This window comes from Hemiscyllium ocellatum, assembly GCF_020745735.1.
Source record: "Hemiscyllium ocellatum isolate sHemOce1 chromosome X unlocalized genomic scaffold, sHemOce1.pat.X.cur. SUPER_X_unloc_6, whole genome shotgun sequence".
Classification (NCBI taxonomy): domain Eukaryota; kingdom Metazoa; phylum Chordata; class Chondrichthyes; order Orectolobiformes; family Hemiscylliidae; genus Hemiscyllium; species Hemiscyllium ocellatum.
This window is the reverse complement of record NW_026867596.1, coordinates 101,910-118,464: the sequence shown is the minus strand read 5'-3', so window position 1 is coordinate 118,464 and position 16,555 is coordinate 101,910. Positions and strand designations below refer to the sequence as shown.

Here is a 16,555-nt window from a genome sequence, read left to right as displayed (position 1 = left end):
GCCTAACCAGTCCATACCGACCCTCTGAAGAGTAACCCACCCAGACCTATTTCCCTCTGACTAATGTATCTAACATAATGGGCAATTTAGCACGGTCAATTCACCTGACCTTTGTTTAGATCAGAGCGGTGCTGGGAAAGCACAGCAAGTCAGGCAGCATCCGAGGAGCAGGAAAATCGATGTTTCAGGCTTTTGGTCAGGATGCTGCCTGACTGTGCTTTTCCAGCACCACTCTGATCTAAGCTCTGGTATCCAGCATCTGCAGTCCTCACGTTTTGCCTAATTCATCGGACCTGCACATCTTTGGAGTGTGGGAGGAAACCCACGCAGACACGGGGAGAATGTGCAAACTCCACCCAGACACACACAAGCCCGAGGCTGGAATCGAACCTGGGTCCCTGGTGCTGTGAGGCAGCGGTGCTAACCACAAAAGAGGTGCACATAGAAATCATCACTCGATCCTAATGTGCTCTAGATTTCCCAATGCCCTGTACGACACTGCCACTTGTGACTGTGAGCATCTGGCAGTGACCCTGAGGAGAAAGTGAGGACTGCAGATGCTGGAGATCAGAGCTGGAAAATGTGTTGCTGGAAAAGCACAACAGGTCAGGCAGCATCCAAGGAGCAGGAGATTCGACGTTTCGGGCATGAGCCCTTCTTCAGGAATGAGGGGGTGTGCCAAGCAGGCTAAGATAAAAGGTAGGGGCATTGGAAATGCGATAAGTGGAAGGAGGTTAAGGTGAGGGTGATAGGCTGGAGTGGGAGTGGGGGTGGAGAGGTCAGGAAGAAGATTGCAGGTTAGGAAGGTGGTGCTGAGTTCGAGGTTTGGGACTGAGACAAGGTGGGGGGAGGGGAAATGAGGAAACTGGAGAAATCTGAGTTCATCCCTTGTGGTTGGAGGGTTCCTAGGCAGAAGATGAGGCGCTCTTCCTCCAGCCGTCGTGTTGCTATGGTCTGGCAATGGAGGAGTCCAAGGACCTGCTTGTCCTTGGTGGAGTAGGAGGGGGAGTTGAAGTGTTCAGCCACGGGGCGGTTGGGTTGGTTGGTCCGGGTGTCCCAGAGGTGTTCCCTGAAGCGTTCCGCAAGTAGGCGGCCTGTCTCCCCAATATAGAGGAGGCCACATCAGGTGCAGCGGATGCAGTAAATGATGTGTGTGGAGGTGCAGGTGAACTTGTGGCGGATATGGAAGGATCCCTTGGGGCCTTGGAGGGAAGTAAGGGGGGAGGTGTGGGCGCAAGTTTTGCATTTCTTGCAGTTGCAGGGGAAGGTGCCGGGAGTGGAGGTTGGGTTGGTGGTTGGCAATGGAGGAGGGAATATTGGATGGCGTTTTTACAGGGGGCAGGGTGGGAGGAGGTGTAATCTGGGTAGCTTTAAACCGACTGACTCCCAATTCCTTCGTCTCTGCCGCATCTGCTCCCAGGAGGACCAGTTCCAACACCGAACAACCCAGATGGCCTCCTTCTTCAAAGATCGCAGATTCCCCCCAGATGTGATCGACGATGCCCTCCACCGCATCCCCTCCACTTCCCGCTCCTCCGCCCTTGACCCCGCCCCTCCAATCAACACCAAGACAGAACCCCACTGGTCCTCACCTACCACCCCACCAACCTCCAGATACATCATCATCCGCTGTCATTTCCGCCACCTCCAAACGGACCCCAGCACCAGGGATATATTTCCCTCCCCTCCCCTATCAGTGTTCCAGAAAGACCACTCCCTCCGTGACTCCCTCATCAGGTCCACACCCCCCCGAACAACCCAACCTCCACTCCCGGCACCTTCCCCTGCAACTGCAAGAAATGCAAAACTTGCGCCCACACCTCCCCCCTTACTTCCCTCCAAGGCCCCAAGGGATCCTTCCATATCCGCCACAAATTCACCTGCACCTCCACACACATCATTTACTGCATCCACTGCACCCGATGTGGCCTCCTCTATATTGGGGAGACGGGCCGCCTACTTGCGGAACGTTTCAGAGAACACCTCTGGGACACCCGGACCAACCAACCCAACCGCCCCGTGGCTCAACACTTCAACTCCCCCTCCCAGTCCACCAAGGACATGCAGGTCCTTGGACTCCTCCATCGCCAGACCATAGCAACATGACGGCTGGAGGAAGAGCGCCTCATCTTCCGCCTAGGAACCCTCCAACCACAAGGGATGAACTCAGATTTCTCCAGTTTCCTCATTTCCCCTCCCCCCACCTTGTCTCAGTCCCAACCCTCGAACTCAGCATCACCTTCCTAACCTGCAATCCTCTTCCTGACCTCTCCGCCCCCACCCCACTCCAGCCTATCACCCTCACCTTGACCTCCTTCCACCTATCGCATTCCCAACACCCCTCCCCCAAGTCCCTCCTCCCTACCTTTTATCTTAGCCTGCTGGACACACTTTCCTCATTCCTGAAGAAGGGCTCATGCCTGAATCGTCGATTCTCCTGCTCCTTGGATGCTGCCTGACCTGCTGCGCTTTTCCAGGAACACATTTTTCAGTGACCCTGAGGTCACCCTCCTCTCTGGGGAGCTTTCAGCATCAGAGGAGGTTGTAGGAAAACAATCAGACCAAGAAAGTGACACAGGAAGTTTGTGTGAAATGCACAGGAAGTACACACTATGGATATATAAATAAGAAAACCATTCCTAATCTATAATCACATTTTGTCTTCAGTTCCCATAGCAACTCATCTGGCACAATGGAACCCACATTAAACTCTGCAGTGTGGGCTGAATGTTTGACCTTTGACTCCTCACCCACGCTCACAGCAACTTATTTTCGCTCAGGAGAAAGCTAGCAGTCCCACACGCACTGCAAACGTGTAGGTAAGGGAACAGGGAAAAAGACTGTTAGGGCGATAGGGAGAGGGTATTCGACGTTTTGAGCATAAGCCCTTCTGAAGGGCTTATGCCCGAAACGTCGAATTCCCTATTCCTGAGATGCTGCCTGGCCTGCTGTGCTTTGACCAGCAACACATTTTCAGCTGTGATCTCCAGCATCTGCAGACCTCATTTTTTACTCGATAGGGAGAGGGCTCTCCTATTCTCTTTGGGCATTGTTGGCTTGACACCCAGCGCAAACCTGACATCACAGCCTGGCCCACTCCAAGACCACACAGTCAGAGGGGAGGCCCAGTCAGGGGGCCATGCTGAATACTGGCCTTTCTGGTTTCCCATCAGGCTTTCTCGTGGTCTGATACTGACTGCACCTCTCCCTCAGGTGACCCATTGCAGAGGCCAAACTGGTGCCCCTTCAGGCCTGGGCAGCTTCCCGAAAGCACCAACTGACCCTCCCCTCATCGGTTGGCCCTGCCAGGCCTGAGGCCTACTTCAGGAGGTGATCCAGATGTTAGTGGAACTTGCAAGGGCACGGGGCAGAGGGGACGGGGAGAAAGGAGCACCCTGAATGCTTTACATTCTCCTCAGAATGAACGCACATCACAAGAATGTGGACAGGAAAGGCGCAACCAGTTAGACAGCATTGGCAAAGAGAGATGACATTTTTCTTGGATTCTGGTTTAAAAAAAAAGCATCGACCCAAACTGTTAATATATACAGAAGCTGTGTGCAATGGTAAGTGTGTGTTACACACCATTCAGGTGCAACAAAGACTGAGAAAAAACTTGCATTGGTATAGCACCCTTTGTGACCTCAGCTGCAGGCAGCCAAGGTGTGCACCCAATGAGATCCCACAAAGAGCAGATTCATGCCCCGGATTCATTTGCTTGGCCAGAGCACCGGGGGGGGCACTCCTTTCAGCTCTCCTTTGGAACAGTGCCCATGCCACCTTTTTGTCTGAAAGGTGGCATAGTGGGCGGTGCAGGAATTCCTGAGCCTGGCACTCCAGCCCCCAGGAGCTTCGGACCACCCCCCACCCCCCCCTGAAATGAACAGGCCGCCCCTCTCCATTCTCCAAGAGGGTGGCTTTTGAGAGAGTGCTTCAGGTGATCGAAATGCAAGCTGGTTCATGGGCACTTTCATCTTGACAGTGGCCACACTCAAACCAGAGGATGAGCTGGGGGGGGGGTGGTGCTAGGACACCCTATCCCAAAGCAGCTAGGGCCTGCACCTGCACACTCAGAGGTCAGGACACTACCAGCACGCCCATGTGTTCCAAGTCTTCACGTTGGATCTGCCCAGCTCTCTGTGGGAGCAACTCTGCTCTGGGCTAAACGACTGGAACCTGAGCTGAAATCAAACAGAAAATTCGCTGGAGATCCCAGGGAATGCTGTGATCTCCAGCATTGGGGGGGGGGGGAGTGGGTTTGGACTGAGCTGTGCAGCAATTGGAAATACACTCAACCCGTCCATGCTGAGTAGATATGCTGAATGCATTCTGGCCAGCATTTGGCTCTTGCCCCTGTATGGGAGAGGGTGGGAGAGAGAGAGAGAGACAAGAGGGCGGGGGGGGGGGGCTCTGCTGATATTGGGGAGGTGACTCCGGGAGGTGTGTCCTGGGTGCTGTGAGTAATTAGTAAAACACACAGCCCCGTTCACAGGCTGACACACTGGGAGCTGCCTCCTCTCCTCCCCCTTCCTCTCTCTCTCTCTCTGGCGTCTAGCAGCAGCAGCAGCAGCAGCAGCTTCCCCCCTGACACTGAGACGGCTGGCCTTTCCGGGTAAGGGCACAGTGTTGCTAATGTTTTGCAATCTCTGCACTCAAACTGGGCTGGGCATTCTCAGAGATCGGGCTGCAGCATAACCTCACCCCTGACATCTCAATCCCTTGTCTGTGTCTGGACCTGATTGACCCCCCCCCCCCCCTCTCCTCTCGGGTTTCGATTTCTTTTGGTTTTTGTTCGCTCAGTTTCAGTGAACAGTTTGCCTCTGTCGTTGACTTGCTCTTGATTCGCTCTGAACAGGCTCCTTTTACCCTTAACCCTGGCGTTTCTAGTTCAGATCGGGGGGGTAATTATTTCAAAGGTGCGATCCCACCGCCCCCCTCCCCACCTTCTCCCCTCCCAGCCACACAATACCCACCAGCCGCCTGAAAACCCCCTTCCCCTCTCTTCCTGCTGGCTGGCTCCTCTCAAATGCAGTTGGGCGAGGGGATTAGTCGTCAGGCCAGTAAGTCAGCCCTCACCAGAACTGCTGCTGTTGTTTCAAACTCACTAACCTCGCTCAAGAGTGCAGGAGAGGACTGTTTGGGTGGATAACAGTACAGTGCAGTGAACACACAGTGGGCTGCTTGGTAAACACTGGGATGCCATCTGTTTGCTGATGTCTGATCACCAGCCACTTGTGCCCGCTGCTTTTGGGCATCCCCGTGGTTCAGTATTTGATGAGATGTGCCTGGCATTTTGATTCTGTGTGCTGTGGCAGGCAGTGTGAGGGAGCAGGGCAGGTCCAGACTCCTTGTTTTCTCACACACACACCCAGGCTGCAGGGTATATGACCCTGCCATCCCTCCAGGCTGCGAAAGCGAGCCACTCCACTGAGTGCCTGTTTAATGTGAGCAACTGCAGTACTGCAGATGCAGAGCAAGTTCCACTCAGCAAGGGCTGCAGGATTGGCATTCACGTCACATAACCAATTCCCTTTACTGCGCTACATTGTTTTTTTTTAAAAGAGATAGTCATACTATCTCATCACTATGGACCATCAGACAAGTCTCTTAGTGAGACCAAGCCCAAGGGCGGCACGGTGGCACAGTGGTTAGCACTGCTGCCTCACAGCGCCTGTAGACCTGGGTTCAATTCCCGACTCAGGCGACTGACTGTGTGGAGTTTGCACGTTCTCCCCGTGTCTGCGTGGGTTTCCTCCGGGTGCTCCGGTTTCCTCCCACAGTCCAAAGATGTGCGGGTCAGGTGAATTGGCCAAGCTAAATTGCCCGTAGTGATAGGTAAGGGGTAAATGTAGGGGTATGGGTGGGTTGTGCTTCGGCGGGTCGGTGTGGACTTGTTGGGCCGAAGGGCCTGTTTCCACACTGTAAGTCTAAGTCTAAGTCTAAGTCTAAGTAAAGGAACAGCCTGGCATGGTTGTACTGACCAGAAAAGCCAATGTCCCAGTCTCCTCTGTTCACCATCCCGAGGTACAAGAGCAGCTGACAGTCCGGGATTAGCCATGGGTGTCCTCCTGGACCTGAAGGAGCCAGGATCAGTAAACCAGGCACAGTGTGGCACTGCCACCTCACACACTGAGAGATCCGGAGGAACCCCTGAGCTGCAGTGTGCCAGCTGTAGAGTGGTACTCCAGTGTGATCAGGAGTAGGGCCTGCCAGTTGACAGTTTCATGGCCAGAGAGATGTACAGCAGGGAAACAGACCCTTCGGCCCAACCCGTCCATACCGACCAGATATCCCAACCCAATCTAGTCCCACCTGCCAGCACCCGGCCCATATCCCTCCAAACCCTTCCTATTCATACACCCATCCAAATGCCTCTTAAATGTTGCAATTGTAGCAGCCTCCACCACATCCTCTGGCAGCTCATTCCATACACGTACCACCCTCTGTGTGAAAAAGTTGCTCCTGAGGTCTCTTTTATATCTTTCCCCTCTCACCCTAAACCTATGCCCTCTAGTTCTGGGCTCCCCCACCCCAGGGAAAAGACTTTGTCTTTGACAAAGGGTCAGTTCAACTCAAAACGTCAGCCCTTTTCTCTCCTTACAGATGCTCCAGACCTGCTGAGATTTTCCAGCATGTTGTCTTTTGGTTTCAGATTCCAGCAGTAATTTGCTTTTATTTTAAAAGACTTTTGTTTATGTACCCTGGCCATAAACCTCTATAAGATCACCCCTCAGCCTCCAACGTTCCAGGGAAAACAGCCCCAGCCTGTTCAGCCTCTCCCTGTAGCTCAAACACTCCAACCCTGGCAACATCCTTGTAAATCTTTTCTGAACGCGTTTCAAGTTTCACAACGTCCTTCCAATAAGACCAGAACTGAATGTAGTATTCCAAAAGTGGCCGAACCAATATCCTGTACAGCCGCAGCTTGGTTATGGGGAGGGGACCCGGTGAAATTCTCCCTTGTGTTATTTTCAACATGCTCATGACAAATTTCCCAGCAGGAACCATTAAGCACTCTCAAGCCAGTGCGACAGAAATTTGACAGAGGGTGCAGTAAGCAGTGAGCTGGAGAGCACATAGCAATGAGGGAGGAAGCTTCTCATGGATGTGTGATGGGAAAAGCAGCTGGAAATCCAGCGATTGGTGCTGGCTGCTGCCTGTCAGCGTGGTAATTGGTTAGCTTCGGTCAGTGGGCCTTTCCTGCTGCCTGTACTTTGCTCCGAAGATAGAACTTGCGAAGATACAAGCTGATGGGTTTGTTCTGTAACTACTGCGGTCAGGGCCTACCTGCTGTTCATGAACAAGGCAAAAAAAGGCCACTCGGCCCTTCAAGCCTATCCCAGTCATCCAATGAGATCATGGCTCTTCCGGTTTTATTCTCAACTCTACATTTCTGTTGACCTCTGATAATCTTTCATCTTTTGTGAGGGGGCATGGATAGGGTTTTTTTTAGTTTAGATTCCCTAGTTTAGTTTAGTATGGAAACAGGCCCTTTGGCCCAACAAGTCCACACCGACCCTCTGAAGAGCAACCCACTCAGACCCATTCCCCTACACCTAACACTACGGGCAATTTAGCATGGCCAACTCACCTAACCTACACATCTTTGGACTGTGGGAGGAAACTGGAGCACCCAGAGGAAACCCACGCAGACGCGGGGAGAATGTTTCCACTGAGGTGGGGGCGGAGTACAAACCCGAGGTCATGGGTTTAAGGTGAGACTTCCAAAGCTTTCAAAGAGACCTCAGGGGCAACTTTTTCACCCAGAGGGTGGTACGTGTATGGAATGAGCTGCCAGAGGATGTGGTGGAGGCTGGTACAGTGACAACATTTAAAAGGCATTTGGATGGGTATATGAATAGAGTCATAGAGATGTACAGCACGAAACAGACCCTTCGGTCCAACCCGTCCATGCCGACCAGATGTCCCAACCCAATCTCGTCCCACCTGGCCCATATCCCTCCAAACCCTTCCTATTCATATACCCATCCAAATCCAGCCTCCACCACTTCCTCTGGCAGCTCATTCCAAACACGTACCATCCTCTGCGTGAAAAAGTTGCCCCTTAGGTCTCTTTTATATCTTTCCCCTCTCACCCTAAACCTATGCCCTAAGGGGTTAGAGGATATAGAGTTAGAGGCGGGGTACTGGAAAATGAGACTAGATTGGGTCGGGATATCTGGTTGGCATGAATGAGTTGGACCGAAGGGTCTGTTACTGTGCTGTACATCTCTATGACTGGATGACTCTAAGTGCCAATGAGGAATCAAGCCGTTTTAGATTTGGTATTATGTAACGAGAAAGGGTGAATTAATAACTGCGCTGCAATCGAACGTTTGGGAAATAGTGATCATAACATGTTATAATTTGACATTACGTTTGAATGTGATATAGCTCATTCTGAAACTCGGGCCTTAACATCAGAATAACGCAAACTCAGAGGGTATGGGGACAAGTTGGGGAAGGTGGATTGGGAAAAGATAGGCAATGGCTAGTATTTACAGACGATTCAGAAAATATTTCAGAAATAGTGGGCGACCAAGGAGCTTACATTACTGAAGAGCTAAAATAAATCAGTATTGTGAAAGAGGGAGTACTCAAAAAGTTATAAACAGAGACATTTCTAGAAAAGCTCAGCAGGTCTGTGGAGAGAAATCAGAGTTATCATTTTGTGTCCAGTGACCCTTATTGTGGTGGCACGGTGGCTCGGTGGTTAGCACTGCTGCCTCACAGCAACCAGGGTCCCGGGTTCGATTCCAGCCTCTGTGTGGAGTTTGCACATTCTCCCTGTGTCTGCGTGGGTTTCCTCTGAGTGCTCTGATTTCTTCCCACAGTCCAAAGATGTGCAGGTTTGGGTGGATTGACCATGGAAAGTTGTCCCATAGTGCCCAGGGATATGCAGGTTAGGGTGAATTGGCCATGCTAAATTACCCCATCGGGTGGGTGAGCCACGGGAAATGCAGGGTTACAGGGGAGGAGGTCTGGGTGGAACGCTTTTCAGAGGGGCCATGTGGACCTGATGGGCCGAATGGCCTTTTCCCAGGGATTTTAACTTAAAAAGTAAACTGGATTGAAGGATGATGAGATGAGCTTCAACACAGAGTGTGGAAGGAGGTGACGAGGGAGATTGTGGATGCATTCGCGATTCGCTTGCAGAATTCTACTGATCCTGAAAAGGTTCCTGTGAATCAGAAAGTCACAAAAGTAACCACACTGTTCAAGGAGGGAGGGGGAGGGAGAGGGAGCGTGGAGAACCACAGATCACATCATTTGACATCAATGGTCGGCTAATTGTTAGAGTATGTTGCAAAGGATGTAATTAGAAAAGGATGATTTATGAAAGGCAAAACAAGCTTGAGAGACTTGAAGGTTTTTGGAGGACTGGTAGATGAACCAAGCAGCGTGAGTGAATGTGGGTGTTTTTTGGAATTTCCAAGTGCCTTTGATCAGGCCCCAGACAGGAGCTCTGAGAAACCACGTTTGAGTGTTTGGAAATGGGCTGATACACTCGGATGGAGCTGAAAATGTGCTGCTGGAAAAGCCCGGCAGGTCAGGCAGCATCCAAGGAGCAGGAGAGTCAACGTTTCAGGCATTCCTGAAGAAGGGCTCATGCCCGAAACGTCGATTCTCCTGCTCCTTGGATGCTGCCTGACCTGCTGGGCTTTTCCAGCAACACTTTTTCAGCTCTGATCTCCAGCATCTGCCAGTCCCCACTCGGATGGAGGGCTGGATGACAGATGAAAGCAGAAAGTAGGATAAATGAGTCATTCACAGGATGGCAGGCTGTTCCGAGAGGGATGCTGCAGTGCTCGGGTCACAGCTGCTCGTAGCACGACGGAGATCAATGATGTGGATGCAGTTGTGACAGCCGCTCAGGGTCCGAAGGACTGCTTCTGATCCTGATCGGATGAAAAATTAGCTTTGGGATTTCCTCTGCACTGGGGAGTCCAGGACAGGGGTCTCCTGTTCGGAACCTGCCCAGGAATTTACAAAATCCAGCAGGAAGGAAACTTGCAGGGAACTGCAGCCAGCTGCTGCAGACACCTCGGTGTGTCGGGTAAGCACCAGCTGTCAGGTGGGCATGAGGGGCGCTAGTGCCCCTGGTGAGTGTCAGCTGTGGGGCGCGGGGGGGGGGGCAAGCTTAGTACCAGGCAGATGAAGGTCAGTAGCACGTCGGGTGGGTGGGATACCAGGAGGGTGAAGATGCCAAGGGGTGCTAGCGAAGTGAATGAGCGCTAGGGTAGGTGGGCGGAGGGGGCAGTTGGATCCAGTGGCAGAGGGTGTGGGGTGGGGGTGGGGAAGGTGGTAAGGCTGGTCAGGGAGGGGCTCTGTGTTCAGACAGGGTGAAGCTCAGGCCACGGATGGGCAGAATGGTGGTTTGGGTTGAAAGGTTTTCCGGTCCAGTTTGGGGACGGGGTGAGGGGGGGGGGGGTGAGGGGGGTGGGGGGACCAGTTGTCAGACCAGAATCGAAAGGCTTGTGGGGAGTGCCGGTGTTGAGTCAGGGAGCACCAGTTTAATTGTTATCAGAGAATCCCGACAGTGTAGAAACAGGCCATTTGGCCCATCAAGTCCACACTGACCCTCCGAAGAGCATCCCACCCAGCTCCACCTCCCTCCCCTATCCCTGTAACCCTGTATCTCCCATGGCTAACACACCTAGCTCGCACATCCCTGGGCACTATGGGACAATTTCCCATGGCCAATCCACCCTAACCTGCACATCCTGGACACTATGGGTAATTTCCCAAGGATAATCCACCCTAACCTGCACATCCCTGGACACTATGGGTAATTTCCCATGGCAAATCCACCCTAATCTGCACATCCCTGGTCACTATGGGACAATTTAGCATGGCTAATCCACCCTAACCTGCACATCCCCGAACACTATGGGACAATTTAGCATGGCCAATCCACCCTAACCTGCACATCCCTGGTCACTATGGGACAATTTAGCATGGCTAATCCACCCTAACCTGCACATCCCCAAACACTATGGGACAATTTAGCATGGCTAATCCACCCTAACCTGCACATCCCCGAACACTATGGGACAATTTAGCATGGCCAATCCACCCTAACCTGCACATACCTGGGCACTATGGGACAATTTAGCATGGCCAATCCACCCTAACCTGCACATCCTTGGGCACTATGGGTAATGTAGCATGGCTAATCCACCCTAACCTGCACATCCCTGGGCACTATGGGTAATTTAGCATAGCTAATCCACCCTAACCTGCACATCCCTGGGTACTATGGGTAATTTAGCATGGCCAATCCACCCTAACCTGCACATCCCTGGGCACTATGGGTAATTTAGCACGGTCAATCCACCCTAACCTGCACATCCCTGGGTACTATGGCCATGCTAAATTACCCATAGTGCCCAGGGATGTGCAGGTTAGGGTGGATTGGCCATGCTAAATTACCCAATCCACCCTAACCTGCACATCCCTGGGCACTATGGGACAATTTAGCATGGCCAATCCACCCTAACCTGCACATCCCTGGGCACTATGGGTAATTTAGCATGGCCAATCCACCCTAACCTGCACATTTTTGGACTGTGGGAGGAAACCGGAGCAGCCGGAGGAAACCCACGTAGACACGGGGAGAATGTGCAAACTCCACACAGACGTCATCTTGGATTCCACATGGTACTTCAGTCTGCACTGATCCAAACACTGAGCCTTCAGAACGACTGGGCCAATATTTCCAAATTTGCTGATGACATCAACCTCGGTGGGAATTTTAAGTTGTGATGGGGCTGCAAGGGGACATGTGCAAGGAAGTGAATGGACTAGAACATGGAGGGTGGGATGCAATGTGAACAGGAGAGATGTGATGTTTCATTTGGCATCATGTTCGGCACAATGTAGGCCGAAGGGCCCAGTTCTGTGCTGCACTGTTTGATGTTGTATGTTCTACTTTGGCAACAAAAAACAAATTCAGAGTATTTCTGTGATGGTGTGAGGTTGGGAAGTGTTGATGTTCAAAGGGACTTCAGTATCCTTGGCCAGGTGTCAGAAAACGCCCGCGTGTAGGTGCAGCGAAGGAGACAGATGGTATGTTGGCCTTCATCGCAAGGGGATTTGAGTCCAGGATTGACAGGGTGGCTTGCTGGGGGTTGTGCAGTGCCATGGTGAGTCCTCATCTGGAGAACTGTGGACAGATTTGGTGTCCTTTCTGAAGGATGAATATGGAGAGAACAGAACTGAGGTTCACTAGACACATCCCTGGGCTGGGGGAGCTGTCTCGGAACGATACATTGAGGAAACTGGGTCTGAACATCGAACATGACAGCGCAGTACAGGCCCTTCGGCCCGCCATGTTGTGCTGACCTGTGATACCAACATGAATCCTACCTATCCTACACTATTCCATTTTCATCCATATGTTTATCCAATGACCATTTAAATGTCCTTAAAGTCGGTGAGTCTACTGCTGTTACAGGTAGACCGTTCCACGCCCCTACTACTCTCTGAGTAAAGAACTACCTCTGACATCTGTCCTATATCTATCACCCCTCAATTTGAAGCTATGTCCTCTCATGCTCACCATCACCATCCGAGTAAAAAGGCTCTCACTGTCCACTCTATCTAACCGTCTGATTCTCTTATATGTCTCTATTAAGTCACCTCTCAACCTTCTTCTCTCTAACAAAAACAGCCTTAAGTCCCTCAGCCTTTCCTCATAAGACCTTCCCTCTGTACCAGGCAGCATCCTAGTAAATCTCCTCTGAACCCTTTCCAAAGCTTCCACATCCTTCCTATAATACAGCGACCAGAACTGTACACAATACTCCAAGTGTGGCTACACCTGAGTTTTGTACAGCTGCAGCATAACCTCTGTATTGCTGTTACTCCTTCCAGAGTGAATCACCTCACACTTTTCCGCATTAACCTCCCTTTGCCACCTCTCCTCAGCCCAGCTCTGCAGCTTATCTATGTCCCTCTGTAACCTGCAACATCCTTCAGCACTGTCCACAACTCCACCGACCTTAGTGTCATCTGCAAATTTACTAACCCACCCTTCTACGCCCTCATCCAGGTCATTTATGAAAATGACAAACAGCAGTGGCCCCCAAAACAGATCCTTGCCGTAAACCACTGGTAACTGGACTCCAGGATGAACATTTCCCATCAACCACTTTCAGCTCGCCAATTTCTGATCCAAACCGCTAAGTTACCCTCAGTCCCCATGCCTGTGTATTCTGTGCAATAGCCTACCATAGAGATATCGCCTGTATTCTCTAGAGCTGAGTGAGAGGTGAGTCATAAAATTCTTACAGGGCACCAACAGGGTGGATTGTAGATGGCATGCCTCTCCCAGCTGTGGGAACCAGGGGACGCAATCTCAGGAGAAGGGGTCAGCCATTTTGGGACGAAGATGAGAAGGAGTTTCTTTACTCAGAGCATGCCGAGTCTCTGGAGTCCTCCACGCTCCTCTCCTTTTTAGATTAGATTAGATTAGATTACTTACAGTGTGGAAACAGGCCCTTCGGCCCAACAAGTCCACACCGACCTGCCGAAGCGAAACCCACCCATACCCCTACATTTACCCCTTACCTAACACTACGGGCAATTTAGCATGGCCAATTCACCTGACCCGCACATCTTTGGACTGTGGGAGGAAACCGGAGCACCCGGAGGAAACCCACGCAGACACGGGGAGAATGTGCAAACTCCTCACAGTCAGTCGCCTGAGGTGGGAATTGAACCCGGGTTTCTGGCGCTGTGAGGCAGCAGTGCTAACCACTGTGCCACCGTGCCGCCTTAAATCCTTGTGTGAGAGCTGATTTCTCACCCTCCTGTCTCCAATTCCCTTCCTCCTTTTTAATTGGATACCTTTCCCTATCACAGAAATCTGCCAAACCTCTCACCACCAAGGACCCCAGAGACCAGAAACTAACAGTCCCTGTCAGGTAGACAACACACAGCAAGATCCCATAAAGACCGTAATGAGGGGTTTGCCAAGGTTCTGTTGGCTGATGGCAGAATGGTGTGTGTGTGTGTGTGTGTGTGTGTGTGTGTGTGTGTGTGTGTGTGTGTGTGTGTGTGTGATTGACAGTAGGCCATTCAGCCCCTTGTTCCTGCGCTATCATGCAGTCAGGGCCTGATGAGAATTGACACAGCCTTGAGTGTGAGGGATTGTCTTTGGTTGTACACTGCTGGCTGGATTTGGATGACAATGCTGATCACCTTTGATTCGAGCTGGAGATGTTATCTCATGTCAAGCCAACAGCAGGTGCTCTGTGCGAAATCCACCCGCTGCATATTTACACAGAAGGTTTCCTTTCAAACCACATCCGCACACCTGCCTCTTGGAAAACACATTCGGTGGTGCATTCGAGAGAACCATTGACATACACACACACACTCACACTCACACCCCCGCACACGCGCACACTCCACACCCCCCCCCCCCCACACCCACACCCCCACCCCCACACACACACATATACACACGCGCACACCCCACACACACACCCACACACACACATCCCCACACCCCACACACCCCCCACTCACACACACCCCCACACCCCGCACACACACACACACTCTCCCACACACACACACACACACACTCCCCCACACACCCCCACACACACACACTCCCCCACACACACACTCCCCCACACGCACACTCCCCCACACACCCCACACACACACCCACTCCCCCACACACCCGCACTCCCCCACACACCCGCACTCCCCCACACACCCGCACTCCCCCACACACACACACACTCCCCCACACACACACACACTCCCACACACCACACACACACTCCCACACACCCCACACACACTCCCCCACACACACACACACACTCCCACACACTCCCACACACCCCACACACACACACACACACACTCCCACACACACATACACACGCACACACACACACGCACACACACACACCCCCACACACATATACACCCAAACACCCACACCGGCATATACACACGCACACCCCACACACACCCACACACACACCCCACATATGCACACGCACAAACACACACAACCACGCACACACATACACACACACACACATACACACGCGAACACACAACCACACACACACACTCACACACACCCCCCACATATGCACACACACAAACACACACACCCCACACACACCCACACACACACTCCCACACACACACACACACGCACACCCCCACACACATATATACACACTCACACCCACACACACCCACACACACACCCCATATATGCACACGCACAAACACACACAATCACACACACACAACCACACACACACATACACACACACATACACACTCACACCCACGCACACCCCCCACATATGCACACGCACAAACACACACAACCCCACACACATATACACGTGCACACCCGCACACACACACACACACACGCACGCCCACATACACACGCACGCGTGCGCACACACACACACTCACCCACACACACACCGACACATCCATACACACACCCACACACACTCACTCACACACCCACCCACGCGCACACACCCATACAAATATACACACACACCACACACATACACACGTGCGCACACACACACATACACACGCGCACACCCACACACACACATATGCGCACACCCACACATACACACGCGTGCACACACACGTGCGCGCACACACACATACACACGCATGCACACACACACACACACGCGTGCACACACACACACGCGCGTGCACACACACACACACTCTCACCCAAACTCCCACACACACCCACCGACACATCCATACACACACCCACACACACTCACTCACACACCCACCCACGTGCATACACACACCCACGCACATATACACACACCACACACACATACACACGCGCACACACAAACAAACATACACACGCGCACACACACGCGCACACACACACGCGCACACACACAACCACATACGTGCACACACACAACCACATACGCACACCCACACACACACACACAACCACATACGCACACACCCACACCCGCAAGCGCACACACACATATACACACGCACGCACCCATACACATGTACACACGGACGCACACACACCCACACATCCACACTCTCACACACTGACACATCCCCACACACACACACCCACACACACACACACCCATATACACACCCACGCACATATACACACGCACACACAACCACACACACACACAACCACATACACACGCACGCACACACATACATATACACACGCACGCACACACTCTCACCCACACACCCAAACTCCCACACACCGACACATCCATACACACACCCACACACACTCACTCACACACCCACCCACGCGCACACACCCACACACATATATACACACACCACACGCGCACACATATACACACGTGCACACACCCACACACCCACATACACACACACACAAAACCACATATACACACGTACACAACCACACACAGACAGATATACACACCCCCACACACACACCACCACACATACACCCACACACTCTCCCAAACACCCACACACACGCACACACACACATATACACACGCAC

At 52.2% G+C, this 16,555-nt stretch overlaps 1 protein-coding gene across 1 annotated transcript in view; it reads left to right on the top strand.

Moving 5' to 3' along the window:
- Positions 1–4,529: 4,529 nt before the first annotated feature.
- Positions 4,530–16,555, top strand: part of LOC132808976 (diacylglycerol kinase beta-like) — a 112,662-nt gene continuing 100,636 nt past the window's right edge. Inside the window, exon 1 of the mRNA XM_060822369.1 lies at positions 4,530–4,612. The gene's annotated coding sequence lies outside the window, so the exon portion shown is untranslated. The remainder of the gene's footprint in view (positions 4,613–16,555) is intronic.